The following is a 22765-nucleotide window of genomic DNA, read 5'->3' on the forward strand; positions in this document are numbered from 1 at the left end:
AAGAAATCAAATAACCATGATCCTCAAACCAAGAAGATATACCACCATAACTGAATCAAAAAATCCAAACTAATGAACATCAAGGATGTACCTATATAACCAATCATGTCATGCCAAAATCCATGGCACCATGATCACATCCATGAACCAAGCATCTGGCTCTCAAAGTCCAACCTGTCAGCATAGTCAACCACAATCCTCCACCATGACTGTACCTGGTAACAACATCTCATCCCTTCTACATGAAGATAAAATCATGTGACTTAGGGCATAGACAACCCAAATCCAAGCCACCAATCTGAATATGCATCAATAATGAAAGATCAATGGGCAAAGACAACCCATAACCAAGCCATAAATGCAACCTGTAAGTATAGACCGCTTACAACACTGCACAACTTGTAGACCCAACAAGTCATCATGCATATCCAAACCAAACACTGATAACCATATCATCATGAGACCAATCTGAAATATGAACTGAGTATACAATGACATCGAATCTTAAATCTCCAATGCCATAAACTCACAATGTTACCATAGTTAAAATATACCTATAAACTGTTCAGATAAATATATCATCAAATAAATCATGCCAAACCTGCACCAAATCTGAACCAATGTATAGAGCTCTCTAAGAGCTTTCCGTTGACTACTCAAAGTCCAAAATCCGACTCTGTATGCCCAAGTTATGCCCTAATCCGTGCTCAAAATAAATAACATCTGACTTTAGGGCTCTTAAAACTTAACAAAATATCAAAATCATAGAACCAAACCTACGCCACATTGTAGTGCTCTGAATTAGCTTTCCAACGCCTATAAGAACTCTAAAATCCAATATTCTGAGAGAAAGTTATGGCCATTTTACTAAAACTAGCTTTTTACCATTTTCAGTACAATTTTTCATTTTTTATTTTTTCAGTGACGAAAATTTCGATGGGATTAAATTTGACGGCCATCATGGACTGAAATCAAAAAACTCTTTCATTTCCTTTGAACATGGCCAAACTAGGACATATTATATATCAAATTTTATGGAAATGTCGACCCGGATCCAATGGTGAGGTCTGTTTTTACCCAGGAGGTCATTTCTGTAAGCTACCCCCCAAAACCCTCATTTAAATGAAACATCCGAAAAAATCATTTTGTCCAACAATTTCACATGCCCAAATCTTTTAACATCCCATCATAACAGCAAATCCAAAGTCCTCAGATCTGCAATAAATCATTCATATATCTTGCCCTTTCTTTTATCCTCTCATGCATTCCCATGGATTCAATCTAGGGTTACAATAATAAAACCATAGCTCTGATACCACTTATAAGGAAACTTGGCAATAAAGAATATAACCGTTTCCACATAACCCATCATAAATTTGAAATAAACACGTAATTAAAATCCACATGCAAGAAAATAGATGACATACCCACAAAATGTGACACAAGATATACCCTGGGAAACCCTCATTGAGGGAAAAACCCAGCCTTCAAAAGCATCCATCACCATGTATTATTCAGCAAAAAATACCATTGCCATACAACCATGGAAGCCTTCATGGCCATAGCCACAACTGAGCAAACTATGTGAACAAGCATGAATCCACACATCCCATGCCATGCTTTAAACCTTCATAAATGCTCCCTTGGCTAACCTGTCAAGCCTTGTCCCGCTCGACTCTTGCCTTTTGTCTTCTCCTTGTCACTCTCTTTCTCTCTCTACAACAACTACCCTTGTGGCTGCTTATATAGTAGCAAGTCCCACAAAACCACTAAGTGTTATTACATAAACCATGTGCTAAAACCATGTGCTACCTAACCCACTGACCCCACATTTAATATTAGACATTTAATTCTTTTCCCCAATATTAAATAATTACATGAAATATTACCACAATGTTACAATACAACTCATCAAGAATATTCCATGGGAATCTTTACATGTTGCACGTCCATCTAGGCACAACATTACATAATAAAATAAAATAATAAAATAAAAATATTATGCAATGTGTGCAACACCCATTATCTCAACACTAGGACTCCTAGAGACATATATCGCCGTTTAATGGGTCAAAGAGGGTCATAGGGTGACCTATGACCCCCTTTGACCCATATGAACGATTCGACTATGTCCCTAGGGGTCGTAAGACCCGTAAGGACATATGTCATCGTTTAATGGGTCAAAGGGGGTCATAGGTCACCCTATGACCCCCTTTGACCCATATGAACGATTTGAATATGTCCCTAGGGGTCCTAGGACCCCTAGGACCCTTAGGGACATATGTCGTCGTTTAATGGGTCAAAGAGGGTCATAGGTCACCCTATGACCCCCTTTGACCCATATTACCCATTCGAATATGTCCCTAGGGGTTCTAGGACCCCTAGGGACATATGTCATCATTTAATGGGTCAAAGGGGGTCATAAGTCACCCTATGACGCCCTTTGACCCATATGAACGATTCGACTATGTCCCTGGGGGTCTTAGGACCCCGAGGGACATATGTCGTCATTTAATAGGTCAAAGGGGGTCATAGGTCACCCTATGACCCCCTTTGACCCATATGAATGATTCGACTATGTCCTTAGGGGTCCTAGGACCCCTAGGGACATGTACCCCCTTTGACCCATATGAATGATTCGACCGTGTCCCTAGGGGTCCTAGGACCCCCAAGGACATAGTCGAATCGTTCATATGGGTCAAAGGGGGTCATAGGGTTACCTATGACCCTCTTTGACCCATTATACCCATTCGAATATGTCCCTAGGGGTCCTAGGACCCTTAGAGACATATATCGTCGTTTAATGGGTCAAAGAGGGTTATAGGTCACCTTATGACCCCCTTTGACTCTTATATATTAATAATATACATATTAATAATATACATATATATTAATAATGTACATATTAATATAATAATATATATATACATATACATATTACATTATTATATTTAATGAAAATATTACGTTATTATATAGATATATTAATAACATACATATTAATATAATAATATTTATAATATATATTATATTTAATAAAAATATTACGTTGTTATATATATATTATATTATTATACATATTAATATAATAATATATAATACATATTACATTTAATGAAAATATTACGTTATTGTATATATTAATAACATACATATTAATATAATAATATATAATACGTATTTTATATATATATATAAATTACGTTATTATATTTAGTAAAAATAATAATAATATATATTATATTTATAGATTGTAATAAGATTAACATAGGATATTATTATATATTACTAGATTATATCTTGTATGTTTACATTACGTTATTATATATATATAATATATTAAAATATGCCTTTACATATTAATATAAGTGAAATAATTAAAAAATAAAAAATTAGAACGTTTAAATCGAATTTCCCTCCAAAATTTGAAGATTTTTGTAATTTGACTACCGAGCCATATCGGATATTCGATGTCAAATCGGATATCTGATTTGAAATCGGATATCCGATTTCGAATCAGATATCCAATTTTGAATCGAATATCCGATCAGGCTTGGTAATTACCAAGCCTGCCCGGTCAACTCCAAAGACGTGTTTATAGAGAGTTTTAGTGATACTCAGACTTCAGGTAGCCGTCTGACATTGTTATTTTGATTGAAATTGAATGAAACGAAATGAGTTTTTTAATATCTCTCTCTAGATTCCATCAATATAATTTCTGTCAAATTCTGAGTTTAATAAGTATTTATTAGTTAATTATCAATGAAGATTATTGTAAAGTGTTGATTGACATATTGAATGAAAAATAGCTATAACTTTCAAACGGTATAACATTTTTTAAATCTAAAAGTTGCGTCACATTCTATACTTCGCCTAGTATAAGAAAAATAAAATAAAATTTTTGATCAAATTTTCTATTAGTTAGGGTGGTCAGACACGGGACTTTTTTTAATCCGAAAATGTTTTGGTAGAAAATTCATATTTAATTATTTATTTAGAATAAAAATATCAAAAAATATGCGTCACATCTAGGCATGAGTCTAGTTTTCATATCTATAATTATTTTAAAAAAATATATGATTTGATTTTGATTAAGGTTGTCAGACATACACCTACTTTTTATTTTCGCCCTGAAATTTTCTTAGTACTGCATTAAAAATCGAACTTTTGACCAATCAATTATTTTTTTCTCCTGATAAGGCCTAGTAGTTTAGAAACTACATTCAATTTTCTACAAATTATTTTCTTACAACTTTTTGATATAAAGTCCATAACCACTTCAAAATTATGTGTCAAGTTGACATAAACCTGATTTGCTGATTTTTCACTGCCACTTAAGGCCATAGTTTGGTACACCATGATCTTGCACATACCCTTCAAGTTAGAGTTAGAGTTAAAGTTAGAGACAGAGATGTGATTAGGGTTAGATTAGGGTTAAGGTTAAAGTTACCTAATTAGATTTAGGGTTAGGGTAAGAGTTAGGGCTAAGATTAGGATTAGAATTAGGGTTAGTGTTAGAGTTAGAGTTATATATAGTGTTAGGGTTAGGATTAGGCGTAGGTTTATAGTCAAAGTTTGGGTTAGGGTTAATATTGGGGTAAGGGTTACAAAAAGAGTTAGAGTTAGAGTTAGGGTTAGAATTAGGGGTAGGGTTAGAATTAGAGATAAAGTTAGAGTTGGAGTTAGGGTTAGAGTTAGAGTTAGATTTAGGGTAAGAATCAGGGTTAGAATTAGGGTTAAGATTAGAATTAGCATTAGAGTTAGAGTTAGGTTTAGAATTAGGGTTAGGGTTAGGGTTAGGGTAATAATTAGAGTTAGAGTTATAGTTAGGGTTAGAGTTAGGAATAGAGTTATAGTTAGGGTTAGAATTAGGTTAGGGTTAGAGCTAGAATTGGGGTTAGGGTTAGAATTAGGGTTAGAGTTAGGGTTATATAGGTTCGGGTTAGGATTAGGGGTAGAATTAGATTTACAATTAGAGTTAGAGTTAGAATTAGGTTTAGGGTTAGAATTAGGGTTACAAATATAATTAGGGTTACAAATTGAGTTAGAGCTAGAGTTAGGGTAAGGGTAACAATTAGGGTTAGGGCTAGAATTAGGGTTACAAATAAAGTTATGGTTAGAATTAGGGTTAGGGTTAGGGTTAGATTTAGAGGTAGGATTTGAGCTAGAGTTAGAGTTAGAATTAGAATTAGAACAAGAGTTGGAGTTAGAGGTAGGGTTAGAATTAGGGCTAGGATTATGGTTAGCATAAGGGTTATGGTTAGAGTTAGGGTTAGCATTAGGGTTAGGGTTATAATTAGTGTTAGTTTTAGTGTTAGTGTTAGTGTTAGTGTTAGGGTTAGAATTGGGGCTAGAATTGAGGCTAGGGCTATGGTTAGGGTCAGGGTTAGAATTAGAGTTAAAGTTAGGGATCAAGTTAGAGTTAAAGTTGGAGATAGAGTTGGGGTTAGGGTCAAATTTAGGGTTAGGGCTAGAGTTAGGGTTAGATTTAGGGTTAGATTTAGGTTTAGAGTTAGAGTTAGGGTTAGAATTAGGATTGGGTTTATGATTAGAATTAGGGTTAGGATTAGAGTTAGAGTTGCATATAGTGTTAGGGTTAGGATTAGCATTATATATAGTGTTAGGATTAGGATTATGGATAGGATTAGGGTTAGAGTTAGGGTTAGTGTTAGGGTTACAATTAGAGTTAGAGTTAGAGTTAGGGTTAGAATTCGATGTAGGGGTAGGGTTAGGGTTAAAGATAGAGTTGGAGTTAGAGTTAGGGTTAGGACTATAACTAGAGTTAGGGTTAGAATTAGCATTAGATTTAGGATTATAAAGGGTTAAGGTTGTGGTTAGGGGGAGAATTAAAGTTAGAGATAGAGTTAGAGTTAGAGTTAGGGTTAGGGTTAGGGTCAGGGTTAAAATTAGAATTATCTAGTTAGAGTTAGAGTTAGAGTTAGAGTTAGGGTTTGTGTTATTATTGCGGTTAAGATAATTTTTGGGTTACTAATCATATTATAGCTAATATCAGTGCTATTATTACACTTTACCTTGGTGTTAGGATAACTGATAGGTTAAATTTTAATGTGGGTTAGTTCTATTATAGTGCCCATGATTAGTGCTATTGTGATACAAGTTATTAACCTTTTTAATAATGTAATCCCTCCCCCCCTCTCTCTCCCCCCTCTCTCTCCCTCTCTCTCTCTAACTACACCCATTAATATCTCCCCCCACTATCTAAATATACCCTCTCTCTCTGTAGTCTCTAGTAATGCCCCCCTAATCTGTCTCTCTAATCTCTAGATACACCCACTTATCTCTCCCACCCTACTTTCTAGATACTTCTCCTAATATCTCTCCCCCTTTATGCTCTCTAGATACACCCCTACTCTCTCTCTCTCTCTCTCTCTCTCTCTCTCTCTCTCTCTCTCTCTCTCTCTCTCTCTCTCTCTGTGCCTGCTCTAGATACACCTCATAATCTCTTTTTCTCTCTCTCTACATAAAATATGCCTCTATAAGAAACATAATATGAGCTCCTTCTTGTCTACAGATATGCTCTCTCTCTCTCTCTCTCTCTCTCTCTCTCTCTCTCTCTCTCTCTCTCTCTCTCTCTCTCTCTCTCTCTCTCTCTCTCTGGGTGTGTGTATATACATATTATCACTTATAAAAAATATATATATTATTTCTAGTTACTTGTACATATAGGGTTAGGCTAAGGTATATAATTTACTAAATGATTAGTACAATCATACATAGAGTAAGAATTAAAGTTAGGATCCAAGGTTTACAATTTCATTTATATGACACTTGGTGTTATGGTTAGGGTTAATAAGTGGTTAAATGTTACACTAAAATAAGGGATAGGGTTAAGGGAAGTATGAGATTTAGGTGTAGTGTTGGAGTATTCGAAGTACAACTATGGTCAAATTTGGTATAATGTTATACAAATGACTCGAATAGTGGAAAAATTAATTCATGAAAGGGAAGTTATAAGTCCCAGCACAACAATTTAGATGATGTTAAAAGTGTGAAAGAATATATAAGAGTCAACTTTATGAAAATTATTTCTCCATGATGATGTGAGAACATTATATATTGTTGAATTTTTAATAATGCTAATGCAATTTTTATTTCAATGATTAAGGATTGTAATCAATAAATCTCCCTATCATTAAGGAATCTATTTAGAATTATGATTTTCTTTCTTAATTAATATATTTAGTAACCACATCCATTGAAGAAATTTTTCGTACAACAATAAATTTATTTTGTCTTGTTCTCTTCTCCATGAAAGTTACATTGAACAATGGGGAAATAAAATTGCCAATACAACTAATTAGAAGTAAAAGTTTGAAACCAGAGACAAGAATGAACTAGATACAAAAAAATATATCTGTGATGGTGTAAATACATGTCACATTCTTCAATGATTAGGATTCTTTTGTGACCTTTATTTGAACAATGATTGTGAAATACTTCTTTCATCATTGAGGGAAACCCATCCACTTTTGTAGATGTGTCACATAGAAATTTTTATGCATCTTCCATATGCATTTCTTCCATTTCCTCAACATAGTCAATTGAAAATATTGCTTCTCTACAACTTTAATTATAGTTGTGTGTGCCTCTTTAATTATTTGTAGGCATTTGTCAAACTCAATCTTGAAGAAATCATTTGAGATCATTGAAGTAGTTAGGCTCTAGTATCCAATAATGTTTGATTCTCTATTCGAGGTATCCATAACTCAAATAGTAACTTGCAAACTTATAAACAAAAATCAACATATGGAAATAATCATAATAAAAAAGTATTAATAGTTAACATAAATTCTTTCAAATGAATAATGTTCAAAATAACCCAAATAAAAATCAAAACTATTTCAAATGAAATAGTTAGATTGTAATGTTTGGAATATGGTGGCACTGTCTTCCACTTTTCAAACATTAAAAACATAAATATTAATAAAAATCTATATATAGTATGAATTTTTTTTAAATAAAACACATATATAATCTAATTAAATAATGACAAAATATAAACTAAATATATGATTCGTTTATTTTAAATTAATCACTAACTTTAATAAAATACAAATTTTATTGATAAGGTGACCTTCTTGTCCACATCAACGATTAAATTTAATTATGAAACATTAAAAATATAAATATTTTGAAACATGCAAATATAAAACTATTATGAAACATACAAATCTAAAACATGGAAATCAAAAGTATTTTGAAATATGCAAATCTAAAACTAATGTAAAACATGGAAATGTAAAACTAAATTGAAACATGCACATTAAAAGTCTGCAAAAGAAATGTATTATCAAATATCTAAATCAATTTTTTTTAAATCCTAAATCTAAATCAAACATACAAGGCTAAACTATATGGCTTTAATATACTCCTATTCAAAAACTCTAATTGCTCCAATAATCTTTGTCTCTTCCTCGCTGCAAAAACACAAAATGAAAATGAAATGAGGAGCATCTGTTTTATAATTTATGAGAGAACCCTCATATCCCCCAATAGATTTCTTTTGACATTCCACGAATTTGTTTCAACTTCCCCCACCCCTCACAAAAAATAAGCATGAATGTGCATGCAAAAATATATTTAACAAAAAGAAAATGTTTTATATTTAAAATTTTAATTAAGTTATTTTAGCCCTATTTTCTTGGGTTCCATTTTTTTGGCCTTATTTTTTCAGGTGCTATTATTTTGGCTTCCATTTGGCTTAATATTATTTTGGCTAGCTATTATTTCAAGAATTTTATTTTATTTTATAATTCAATAATGATAAAATATATACTAAATATATGATTTGTCTACTTTAAATAAATCATTAACTTTAATAAAATATAAATTGTATTGATATGGTGGCATTCTCATCCGGATTAATGATAAAATTATGCTTTGAAACATGAAAATATAAATACTTAGAAACATGCAAATGTAAAACTATTGTGAAACATTCAAATCTAAAACATGCAAACCAAAACTATTTTGAAATATGCAAATCTAAAACTAATATGAAACATGCAAATATAAAACTAATTTGAAACATGCACTTTTAAAATATGTAAATGAAAAGTATTATAAAATATATAAATCAAATAGATTTTGAATACAAATCTAAATCTAAATCAAACATGCAAGACTAAACTATTAAATGCAAGCCTAAATAGTTATGAACAGAATTCTAAATCTAAATGAAATTAATTAAAATTGAAATCTAAATCAAAGTAGAATATTATAACTAATTTTGAATTTCAATTTACATCTACATCTAAATCTAAATGAAAATGTAAATAAAAAATAAAAATCTCACTTGTAAAAATGTTACTCCAAAACTTCAATCTACTCCTATTCAAAAACTCCAATCTAATCCTCCAATAACCTCCACCTCTTCCTTCCTGCAAAAATATAAAATGAAAATGAAATGAGGAGCCTTGGTTTTATAACTTCTGAGAGGCTCCTCATATCCCCCAATAGACGTCTCTTCACATTCCACGAATTTGTTTCAAATTCCCCCACTCCCCACAAAAACTAAGCATGAATCTGCATGCAAAATTATATTTAACAAAAAAAAATCATATTGAAATTATTTCGCCCCTATTTTTTTGAGCCCTGTTTTTTCGGGCCCTGTTTTTTGTCCCTATTTTTTCGGGACTTACTTTTTCAGGCCCTACTTTTTTGGGCCCTATTATTTCGGGCATATTATTTCGGCCTCCATTTGGCTTTCTATTATTTCGACCAGCTATTATTTCAAGAATTCTTTTTTATTGACAGAGAATCTTTTTTGGCATATTCTCATGCTGGGTATTTGTGCTATGATTGTATAGAACGCCTCTCAATGTAATGAATGCAGCTTCAACTCAAAAATGAAGGAACTAATTACCACTATCAGAGGTATGTAATTAGTAGTTTATTCTACAAACGTTTGTGTATTTTATACACCTTTTTTACTATCCTTTACAACACTGTGTAATTGCAGTGGGATAAATTATATTATATTTTAATGGAGTTCTGATTATCGATATATACCTACTGGAAATATGTTCCAGCAGTCCACTAGTTTAAGTTATAAGGATTACTTCTTCGGTGAAGAAAAGGAAGAGAGAAATGATATTGACAAACATGTCCAGATCCAGCTTGTCAATAAAAAAAATTAACTAGCGTGGTATTTATGATGTAGGAAATAATATTTTTAGGAGTATGCTTATGTTTTATTAGGCAAAGATATTCAGTAGTGGCTATTAACTTTTTTTTCAATTGTGTTATCAAATGATGTGAGAGATTATTGATTTTTTTGTTTTATTCTTGTATGCAATTTAATCAGTTAAAGCTGAGGTTTCAGCTTCTTACTAATAATGATGCACTCTACAAGAGACTGTTATGCCAGAAAGGGTCTAAAAGTGTTCACCTATACTTGACTCCCAATTGTTCATTCAATTACTAACAGTAGTTGACAAAATATCCAGTAGTGCTTCACACATCTCCAATAGTAATTTATAAATCACTACTAGTAATACACAAATGAACCAATCGTGATCTTTTCTTAATAATAAAATATTTATATAATAAAAATAGATGAAAGTAGTACGCTCATATTTTGATGGAGGGTTCAAACTTGCAAGGAAATCAGAAGCGAGCAAACTACCAATCAGCGAAGGCCACCATGAAGACGATTTAGAAACCAATATTTAAAATGGATGAACTGATATTTAACATGGGTAGAATCTAGAAAAAGCTTTGTCATAGAAGCAGACTGCTTGAATGCACTAAAATTAAAGCTAAAAGACTCGGAGATCTTTACTCTGAAGAATCGTATTTTTTTTCGGTCAATTAGAAAAAATTATTTAACATACAGACATACAAGGTTTCTAGTAACAAAGAAAAATTAATTCATCCCAGACAAAAGAATTCCCTTGAACGAAGTTTGAAGTTTGAAGTTTTAACCATATGTTAAAATTATTTGTATTTATTTGTTTGCTCCAAGTCAAACTTGTGTTTACTTTTTTTAGTCTTATTTTGAAGATTTACCATTAGTTTCCTTTGTTGGAATTCATTCATTTATTTCTTATATTTTTTTTAAGGACTTGGCTATCCTCCATCCAAATTCTATAGTTGACCAATTTTCAAAAAATTGAAAACATCATGTTTTTTTTTGAAAATTTCAGCATTTGATCTTCATGATCTACATAGTTTGTAGTAAAAAACAACAACAAATTTGGAAAAAGAAAAAATTGACTTTGTTTTGTCTTTAGTGCATTATCTCACTTTCTTCACTTGTGTCATCATCCTAATGGTTTGACTTTTCTTTCATTTATATAATCCTATTGGTATTTTCTCTTAAACAACACACACACACACACACACACACACACACACACTTGTCACTTTTTTATATTAATATAAATATGTTAATTTTTTTCTTCTTAACTTATTGAATGTGCATTCTTTTTAGTACTTTTGGTAAGCATTGTACTATTGTAATTGCTTTCTCTTAATTACTAATTAAAATTTCTAGTATCTACCAATCAAAATCAATTAATTTTAGATAATATTATATAATTAATTTTATTTTATTTTAATAGTAGACATGCATGTTTCTTACAGTCATAAATCAATGAAATTAATTAAGATCTACTTGACTAGCTAAAAACTTTGGGGTCTTATGCACAAATTTCTCCAAAGCACTATATCCCTCTAAATTTTTAGCCAACATTTATGGATAGTGTTAATTTCCATTATTGAATATATATAATGAAATCATATATTACAACACTATCATTATAATTAATATCTATTTAAGTAATTATCATTAGAGTTAACTTATTAAAATAAATCTACATTTTCATTTTTTAATTTCAAAATACTATTATATTATTATTACAATTTTTAAAACAATTTAAACTTAATATATTTAAATCTTATTATAAATATGTAATTAAATTATACTAAGAGACAAGTACAAAGTCATTTCATGGCACTTCTTTACAGCTCTTTTCAAATCATCTTTGTTTAATAGTTTTTCTTTCTAAATTGATTTTCACTCTATTTTTATATTTAAATTGTATTTTTATAAATCAATAATATCTTAATAAAGTTATGTACCTGCAATGTCCTTGCCCTTCTCTTCATCACAATTAGTTTGAATCCCCTTCTTGACCATTATGCAATGACAATTTTTTCTTAAATATTCTTCCTTATAAATTTGATTTTAACTTTCTACAAAACTCAACCTAATAAATGTAAATAATGTTTAATATTTTTTCTTTCTAAATTGATTTTCACTCTATTTTATATTTAAATTGTATTTTTATAAATCAATAATATCTTAATAAAGTTATGTACCTACAATGTCCTTGCCCTTCTCTTCATCACAATTAGTTTGAATCCCCCTTTTGACCATTGTGCAATGGCAAATTTTTCTTAAATATTCTTCCTAATAAATTTTATTTTAACTTTCTACAAAATTCAACCTAATAAATGTAAATAATATGTACAATTTTTTTTTTTGATAGGTAATCAGCCGAAGCCTAGATTATTTATCATTCATTATTATTTATATTGTTAGATTAATTATTATTATGTGCTAATCTTGAGTAGATTTGAAACCAAGACCTCCCCAATGAGAGGCTCACAATTTACCGATGCATTGTAGGCTCTTGCCTATACAAATTTTCTTTCAATTTCAATAGTAAAGTCTAGAAAAATATATTTAACCATGAGAAACATAATAATATTTTAAGTGGAATTTATCTTCAATCTCTTTAGGAATATTTAAAAATGTATAAGTAGTATGAAGTCAAATAATCATTTCCACGCTCATCTAAAGAAACCCCTTAAATCATCATTCATAAATATATAAAGGACAATATTATACAAATTAATAAAATTTGTTTGGAGTGCCCTAGCCAAAATTAGTTGAGACTAACTTGCTAAATTTGTAATACCAAATTATTAACTATGTCTTTTCATGATCTTCTTGGCAACACTTATGGGTTTCTTTATCTTGAGCTAAAGAATATAACAAAAAAAATTTAGATGATAATGCCAAATTATAAAATTTATTTTAGTACTTGCACTTGCACCTTAAGGAGCAAGGGGTACGCCCATAGTGAAAAAAGGTGCAAGTCTATAAGATGGTTGCCTACACATTTTTGTTTCTTAGATATTTTTAATTAAAATGAAAGCAGGCTTAAAGACTTTAAAAACTAATTAACTCATTTAAAATAGTTAAGTTTAATTGCTCTTAAATTCATTTACATCTATTATAAAACTAAAAGAAATGTAAAAGAAGAAAACAAAAAACAAAGATACTTAAAAACTAGTAAGATAGTTAAAAAGTAGTAAGTATTTTTCCTACAAAGCAAACTATTCAAACCATTAAACAATAAGTCTAACTTAGATATCTATTCTTAGTTGTATGTTATTCAACAAATTTCTTATTTTAATTAGTGGTTTACTATTTTATAAATAAATCTTCTATGCATATTATAATTATTGAATATCATAGATGAAATTTTATTCTTAAACTACTATATGTTTTGTTCTACTTGAATTATGTTCTTCTTTAGTCTTTTTCTTAGCTAGATCTATGCTAAAGCTTCTACATGGTATCAAAGCTTAGGATCTAGGAAAGAGAGTATTTACCATTTTGTAGGTATTGAAGATCAGATTTGTTATATCGAATGGAATTTCAAGCCTTTGGTTTTTTGACTTCATACAACTATTTCAAATGAAAGCCCAAGATTCTACTTCAACTTATAAGTAAAAGTGTTGTATCAAATAGTCATGGTGCAAAGGTGAACATAAATCAATAGTTGAAAAGTCTAAATACTTCAAGTGCATGGATGAGGATTTTGGTCTTTTAATTTTATCCATGTCTCCAAAAATTTTGTTTCATGTCGAAACATGGACGACTCCAAAGTAGGTTTGGACTATGTTAGAGGTTCTTTTTAGGAAACAAGGTGAGATGCAAGTCTACATCCTTGAAAATGAGCTTGACTCATTAAATCCAAGTATTTTTGAAAATATTTAGGACTTCTTCACAAATTTTAAGGCTTTATTACTTTAGCTAAGAGAATGCAAAATTGACAAATCCACACAAGAAAGCAAATTAATCCTTGTTATTTTGTATTTTCACACAATCAGGATTACAATATGAAAAAGTTGGAAGATGTCCACTCTTGAAGCTTTCATTGAGTCTTTGATACATGAGAAAGATAAGCTCATAAAGATGGGTACTTAAAAAATTTCCAAAACTCATGCTCTTGTTGTGCATACAAGTGAGAAGAAAAATCAAAATTTAATCAGAAATCCAAGACATAAAAGAATCTAGGCAAGCCTTGCAACTTTTATGATAAGGTGGTGCATGTAGTCAATAGATGTTGGATGAGACTAGAGGCCTTGGAGAAGGCTATGCAACAATATTAAATTTCAGCCCTTGAATCTTCTTCACCACAAACAAGCCAAGGCCACACTCTTGCGACACGGGCCTTACCTTCTTTTTCTCTTTAGTGACACCATGTTAGTGAAAATTTAATGCATCTCTTTTGAGCTATTTTTTCCTATTTGTGTTGATCATATTTTGCATCTACAAATGATCATGTTTATAAACAAGTGACACATATTTTCAACTATATTTTTGTTCTTGAATGGTTGAGTAGTGTTGTTGGGGTCATTCTTATAGATTCATGTGTCATATGCATCATATCTATTTGGCATTTATTCATTGTTTGAGGGGGTTTGCATAGAGTATTATCTTTTGTATCTTTGAATGATAGATATTTTACCTTTAGTTGCTATTTATTTATTTATTGTTGAAGTAGTCTTGTTAGGGGTACTCCTACAAATTGTTCCTAGTCTTCATCTTGGTTTTAGAGGAGTCCCTTGATTCAACACTAGGAAAATAGTTTTTTAATATCCTTAGCTATACCTAAGAGGGGCTCTTAGTCCATGTTTTAACATTGATGTCACTCTTGTTAACTCCATCCATCTCATTTCTTATTTGTGATCTATTGATAATGATCCCCTATTTTACTTTCAGTTTAAACAATGCATGATTGTTTGCATGCAATTGTATACATGAACACCTAACCTGTCGGGAGCAATCCTAAAAAAAGAAAATGTTAGCTGCATACATGTATCAAATATTCAAAGCTAAGCAAAATACAACAAAACTATGCTTGAGTTTTGCAACTCAATGCAACAAAAAAGAAAAGTTCTCATGCAACCTCAAATTAGCTCAACAAAGGCACCCATGAGAGGCCTTGTTGGTGTGCTTTAAATTGGAGGGATGTGGGTGTGCTCTCCCAAAAAACAACTATGGAATTTCTTGATAAAAATTCAACATAAAAAGATATGATCCTATGACTAAATGAGTGGAGAAACCTTCAAGAAATGGCTATGAGTGAGCCAATCCTCAAAGGATTCTAGGATGTGAGATGGAAAATGCAAAGAACTAAACTAATAATAAAAATCCAACATGAGATGCAAGAAATCTAACAACTAACAAAGGTTAGTAGCAAATATGCAAGTCACAAAATCACTAAAGAGCTCTAACAACAAACTAGCATGATAATAATGAAAAATGAGAGAGATAGAAAATGCTTGAGACAAGGGATCTATTTATAGACTTGAGAGAGGCCTTGGTGAGGGGGCATCTATGTGGCATTCACATAGGTGCCACAAGGGAGGCATGGAGACAAGTCATGCAAAGGTCAACATTCAAATTTGGCTCACACATGTATGAGCAAACATGAAGGAAGGAGTGAGGGACAAAGGTGTAAGAAGTGTGGAAGGTGTGAGAGGTGTGAAGATTCCTCACACATGTGTGAGCACACACTTAGGAACTAAAAAGGGTTTAGCAAGCTGTTTAGGATAAATAAGAGGGATTAAGTAGTGGGTAGGCTTAGAAGGATGAAAGTGATGGGTGTAGACTAGGTTTTGGGATAGGTTTAAGACTAAATTAAATAGGATTTTATTTAATCATAAGTTTAGATAATTTAATGGAATGGAGGGAATTAAATAAATAAGAATTTATTTAGAAGGGGATTTATGGAGCATCATGCATTAAATAAATTTAATACATTAGGGATGGAAGTATTTAAATTAAATTTAAATGCATTAGGAAAGTGAACCTATTTAATAAAATAATTAGAAGAATATGAAAAATATAATTAATTAGTAAATAATTAACTATAATGTCAAAGGAAATATTAAATGAATTAATATAGTGTTTGGGACGATTTTAAGTGTCTACAATAATATCATAAGACTGAGGATAATAACAATTTGATTTGTGTAATCAAAGGATTCATGTACTCATGCAATAATTATAACTAGATAGCTATTTATAGCTTCATGTTGTTGACCAATTTTTTTGTTTTAATCAACCGCTTACTATTATATAAATAATGCTTCCATTCCTATTGTAATTATTGCATATCAAAGATGAAATTTTCTTGAACTACTTCTTTTGTTCTACAAATTCCATTATTTTATTATTCATTTTCTTAGCTAGATTTCTGCTGAAAATTCTACACCGCATTAGTTAATTTTAGCCTTGAACCATGACATTAACAACTATGATTATATTCTTCTCTACACACCATGGGAAGGAAATCTAAGCATGTTATGATCCTGGTAGGTAGCCTTCACTAGCACCTCAGGGTTTTGGTGCAATGGTTCATACCATGTGGTATCAGAGCCTCCATCTAGGTTTGAGTTTCAGGCAGGTGGCAACACCAAAATTGTAGTGTTTGTCTGGTGCTCATACAACCAAGGGAGGGCCCACCATATGGACACACATCTAGCCCAAAGTCTAGACTGTGGAGCGTAGTGGGATGTTATGATCCTAGTGGGCGACCTTCACTAACACCTCGAAGTTTTGGTGCAATGGTTCATACTAGAGCAGGTGTCATATTTTTTGTCCAAATATTTAAAGTTATTGGAAGTAATAAAATTGAATCAATATTTTTATATATATAAAATATTAACATGCAACGAATGCCCATATTTTAAAAGAAGGAAATGATTAGTTACACCTCAAGAAGGGGATGTTAAATAATCAAAAGAGGCAAAAAGAGTGTGTGAAAGTGAGGGAAAATAAGGTAAAATTTCAAAAAGCATTGAAATTACCACTCTCACCTACTAATATATGTGGCTTTGCCCACTTTGCCTATTAAAAATGCACTAAAGTTACCACATGAACATAAAATAAGACTCAAAACTTGACTAAATATTATTGCAAATAATATTAAATTTTAATTAACTCAAATTGAAAAAGTTAATCACTAGATAAAAGCTATTGCTTATATTTTTTAATTTTAATTATAAACTTTATTGTTACCTTTAAACTTTTAAATCAATTTATTAATTTATAAAATATTTTAAAATTTGATAATTTGTTTACATTTTTAACTAGTTAAAAAAAATTAGAATATACTAATCATGTACAAATACGCTATATATGGATTAGTATATTATCTATTATAATGCTTAACAATAGAAGACAGATGAAGAGATAATCATATGAGAAAATGGTGTGTGCCAAGCTGGATAATTCATTTTCAATATATATCGTAAACTCCTTATAAAAAACACCAAAAACAATACATATATACAAGTCATTTACCACCGAAAACATAGATTATAAAGCTATTCATTACCACCAACAATATATGCTAGAAATTTAATGTGAATATCCTTGTACTAAATTTAGTTTTGAACAAAACTATGGACAACATACACAGTGGATTTATTCTTAAGACTGCCAACAAGATTTGTGTACACTAACTGTCTATGGAGTAAAATCATTATCTATTCCACCAAAGTTTTATATTCTAAATTTATGTAGAATGTCGACCACAATATATATTCTAATCTCAAATATCAATGTCGCCAGCAACATATACATTAAAATCATTCTCAATACAACCAATAATTTCAGGTTGATTGCATAGAAATGGAATTGGAGTTTGATTCAGCACAAATAATTGTTGATACAACACTTGTGTCAACACAAGAGATTGTCAATGAAGCAGTTAATGATTCAACACAAGAAATTGTTCATTTGGTTTCCAAACATAAAACTTTTGCATTGCCTCCAATGGCGGCCACAGATCTAGAAATGAACAAGGACACCCTAGTTTTGGACATCAATGACACACTGATACACAACTACTCATCTAGATAGAGAATCTGACTTCTCTTTTGAATTCACCTCAGAAAAATGAGGAAATTCTAAATCCAGAAGAGGCCAAGAGTTGAAAATATGCTACAAGAATTTTAAAAAATAGTAATCTTTATGACAACCGAAGAGACATATGTAAACACCATATAAGAGAATCTCAATTTGGACGGCAAAATAAATCATCGATTGAGCAAAAAGAATTACAAGGTTGAGAAGCTACGTTTTTCTAAAAAAATATCTGAACAAGCCCCGAAGAGAGATCTAAAAAATCTCATAGTTATACACAGTGAGTAGTTCCAGTGATTGCAGTCTAATAATGCCTATGCGATCTTCGCCATTCACCGATGATATCAGCCGTATGGTGTTGTATGTCGTTGTGGACTTCTACAAATGGGTCATGGTCCATGTCAGACATGAGAGATGACCTATGAGAGCTTTCCTTCCTACATCAACAGCTCCCCCAGGGTCCCTACCTCACATGAACATCACTAGAAAGAAAATGTTGGTTCTAAGATTATGAGGAGGGCTTGTGCATTCCAGCTTAGAACCCCTGCAGTGTTATGATCTCGTGGTGGACTCAGAATCTATTAAAATGGACAAATCTCTCCCATCGAATTGCTTAAATATATTCAAATTGGTAAATCTAATTGTGATACGATATGCACTTGATTTTGCATGCTATTGCATTTATTGAAAGATGCGCAATTCACAAATCAATCTGTATTGTAAACCACCTACAAAATCAGTTATCTCTTTCAAGGGTTGGACAGGTTTCAAATGAAATCTCCACCTATAATAGCCTATCGGCTAATTAATGTGAGGGATTCAAATGATGCTTGATAACTATGATGCTAGGCTTGAACTCTTTTATGCTGAAAAAATCTATCTACAAAGCGAACTTAATATAGAAATTATCATACATCGCTTTTCAATTTTTGAAATGACATTTTTGGTGCAACCGTATTTTAGTTTAAGTATTGTCTTCCACCACTTGTCATATTTTAAATAACTAAATATAATGATGTTTTAAGAACCTATGGGGGATTTGTATTTGTATTGAGATTTAAAGAAAAATTCAAAAATTTCATTATTATTGGTTAGTCCTTCTAAAATATTTTAAATATTAAATAAAGAATCTTTTAAAATGTGTAGAAATTTCTTACTTGAATAAGTGTAGTATTTGAGAATCTATAATTTATAGGTACAAGATTGTGATTCCTAATTTTCTCTTTTTGCTTGCTATTATTTCTTGCCTTCATTGTTATATATATTGGAATTTTTTTATTTTTTAAAACTACTTATGACCTCTTGGGCATTTAAGGTGAATGAAAAAGATAAATATGAATAAAGTTAGAAATGAAAAATTGAAAAAATAGAATTGTCAATGTTGTGGACATGGTCAATAATGGAAATATGGACACATGGTTGAGATGAAAATGATTTTTTAAAATTTAGTTTCAATGGTTTTGAATATGACATCTAGATTGGATTGTGCAATCAAATTATTATTTCATATGATTAGATCAATTGTTCTCTCAATGCGAAGGACTAAAAGTGAAGTATGTGATATTTATTGTTATACCTCCCCTAATTTAGCATGTGCATCAATTTACAACAAAACATTTAATTACCAAATTTAGATAGATAAAAATAATAATACAATAATATGATAATTGCATAAGGATTTAATTTTCTTATGACTTTATGATGTATGTATAAGGTTATGTTGAAGGGAAAAAATCAATTATTACAAAATACATAAGAATGTTATTAATAAATGTAGTTAAAATAACTTCTATATGTGTAAACTATTACTATTTGATTTTAAAACATGACATGGGGAGTCAATTTAACAAATACAGTAGGAATTACAAGAATGCAATTAATTTGGCATACATGAAAGCTTTTGAAAAATATTGAGAATTAAATAAGATGACATTTTTTATGCATGCTCATTGTGAAGTTGCGAGTGATGTATCCCTCATGAAGGATCACATACTTCATATTGATTTGATTAAGCACTCAATAGATGACTTATTATTTATTATTTTTAGTCATCACCATGATGTAGAAATTATGGATGAAGTTTTAAACCATTTTAACCCAAAATAACATTTCTTTAATTTGTACTTGATGTATTTCCATTGGCATAGACTTACTTTAACCAACATGAATAGGGTATGAATTGTTCTCACACATTCAAATATATATAACAAGATAAATGAAACTCTATAATATTAAAACTTAGCACTTAACCAAAATAAATTCAAAGATATAAGGAATTGATTGTTGAAAGAGGAGGGAATCAAACTAGAATTTTTGGATTGAAAAGGATACCTACCATAGATGGCATTTGTTAGTAATAAATAAATATAAAATAAGTATCTAGATTGTGTTGATTAGAATTAGCAAAGCTAGATGAAGAAGGAAGAATCATATTAGAACTAGAGTCCATTTTTCAAACAAACAAATATCTCATTTAGTGGAATTATTCACTAGTTGAAGATGCCACATGGGAGGATGAAGAGCTTATTTAGAACAATTCATACTTGATTAGCTAAAGATGATAGTTCTCTAAGAGTGAGTGTGCTACACCATTTATCATAAAGCATACATATGTTATGGATAAACATTATGTTTTTAACATATTATTATTCAGTTATTTAGGTTAGCATATGACTTATATGTTATGAAATAATTAAGTTTAGTTAGTATCTCAAGAATAAGTGGAGGTAGCATGCCTTATTTGATTACTAGATTATGTATTGTGTTTGTATTTGATATAATTGGAGGTTTTTCTCTTCCACATAATCCATTATGCTTATAGACTACTCAATCCTCTCACCAACATCATTATTATTTTAAGAGATGTGATTTTTTAAATAAAAATGATGTTTATTATACTTCAAAAACCATACTAATTAAAATAATAAAAGAAAAATCAAGACATTTTCTTAACAATCATATCTTATACATCTAATTTATTAATTATTCAAATAAAGAATGGACTTGATGCTCCTTATAAATTTGGTTATGGTGATTTCTCTAGAATTTTCACTAGTAGAGTGGGTTGAGATAATTTTCCTTTTCTTGTTTCTTGAGTTATTAGGTCCATCTGCCATGAGAAGAATTTGTGGTAGAGAAACCTATCTATTGGGTAACTCTATTTTCCATGCCATCATTAGAAGAACTAAGAAAACTCTTTGATTGGGGCAAATGATGGACATAGTAAATTACCTAAATAATCTATTCAATTTCACAAAGTTTGACATATAGATAGTTAACTTAAAACATATACAAAATTGCCCATCAACTATTCCCTGCACCACCTATGAGGTAAGTGCTAGTTTAAATAAAAATATTTATTATTTAGTTCATACCTTTATACATTTATGCTAGATCTGCTCTAAGTATTAAGATTTAAAATTAAGTCAAATGGACAAAAGAACATCAATAATAACTTATTAATATTCAACAACTGAAAATAGAACTGAGGCTTTTATCTTAAATTCCTAAATTTTATATAAACTTTAGCATAGAGGAAATATTCTATAACATAGATGCACTTTCATGATCTGTGTCCAACTTGTCTTGTGAAGGAATATTAGGAAAGATCACTCAACACAGGAAATTGAGGAGTTGGGAATATTCTAAATCTCGGCGTTCGACAAGGGCAACTACAAATTTACGCATGGACCAGTCCTCTCAAGTCATCTGATCTAACTGCAGGTAAGACCCATTTTATTTCGACATTGATATCTTTCTTGCCAAATGAATCCAACATTAAATCTCACTTATTATTTCAATTAACAATGAGCATGGACAGAAGTTTGATGTATTTCTGAGTCACAGCGGTCGGCAGAAGACTTTTGTGAGGCATCTGACAAACCAAGGAGTGTCAGGCTTCTTTGACGAAGATTGTGAAAGTTGTTTACCAGTGGGAGAAGATGTTGCCCCTCGTATATTTGAAGCTGCTGAGACATTCAAGCTAGCAGTTTTACTTCTCTCTAAGGACTTCCTGGAAACAAAGTGGCCAATGTTGGAACTCTCTGCTTTTGTGAAAGCCAGAGATAACAATCCCAATCTCAAAATTTTTCCCTTCTTCTTTATGATTCGGCCTACGGCTCTCAAGCGAATTACGGTGTACAACAAAAAGTGGAAAGAGTTTGAGAAATGCAAGGAAAGGCGGGCAGAATGGCACAGAGCTCTAAAAGTAATACGAGGAATAAACGGGCTGAAACTTAGTGAAGGTGGCGATGAACTAGAGTTGAGAGATGAAATAGTGAAAACAATCTGGCATATACTTCCAATAGCCTCTCCAAGGTATCATGTCCCTGCCATGCAAGGAGAAGCTCGAATGTGTCAGGTAATAACACCTCCATTCATTCATCTCCATCACTCTTTTCATTTGATTTTGTTGGATTGTATGCTCTCTTTTCTTTTTAATAAAGATTGTGTTAAATTTGTTCAAGTTTGGTGGAATAAGTTTTGTATATGGATTTTTTTTTAAATAGTGCATTTTAAGTGGGAGACTTACTGAAAACAACAGTGCGTTTCTACATGAACTATCTAGGT

The 22765-nt window shown here is 31.0% G+C and overlaps 1 pseudogene; it reads left to right on the forward strand.

Annotated features, from left to right (window-relative positions):
- LOC149544581 (disease resistance protein RPS4B-like) overlaps positions 1-22765 on the forward strand; it is a 137607-nt pseudogene that overhangs the window by 71244 nt on the left and 43598 nt on the right.

This window comes from Cupressus sempervirens, chromosome 8 (genome assembly GCF_028749045.1).
Source record: "Cupressus sempervirens isolate cs-2001-9-10 chromosome 8, ASM2874904v1, whole genome shotgun sequence".
Lineage (NCBI taxonomy): Eukaryota > Viridiplantae > Streptophyta > Pinopsida > Cupressales > Cupressaceae > Cupressus > Cupressus sempervirens.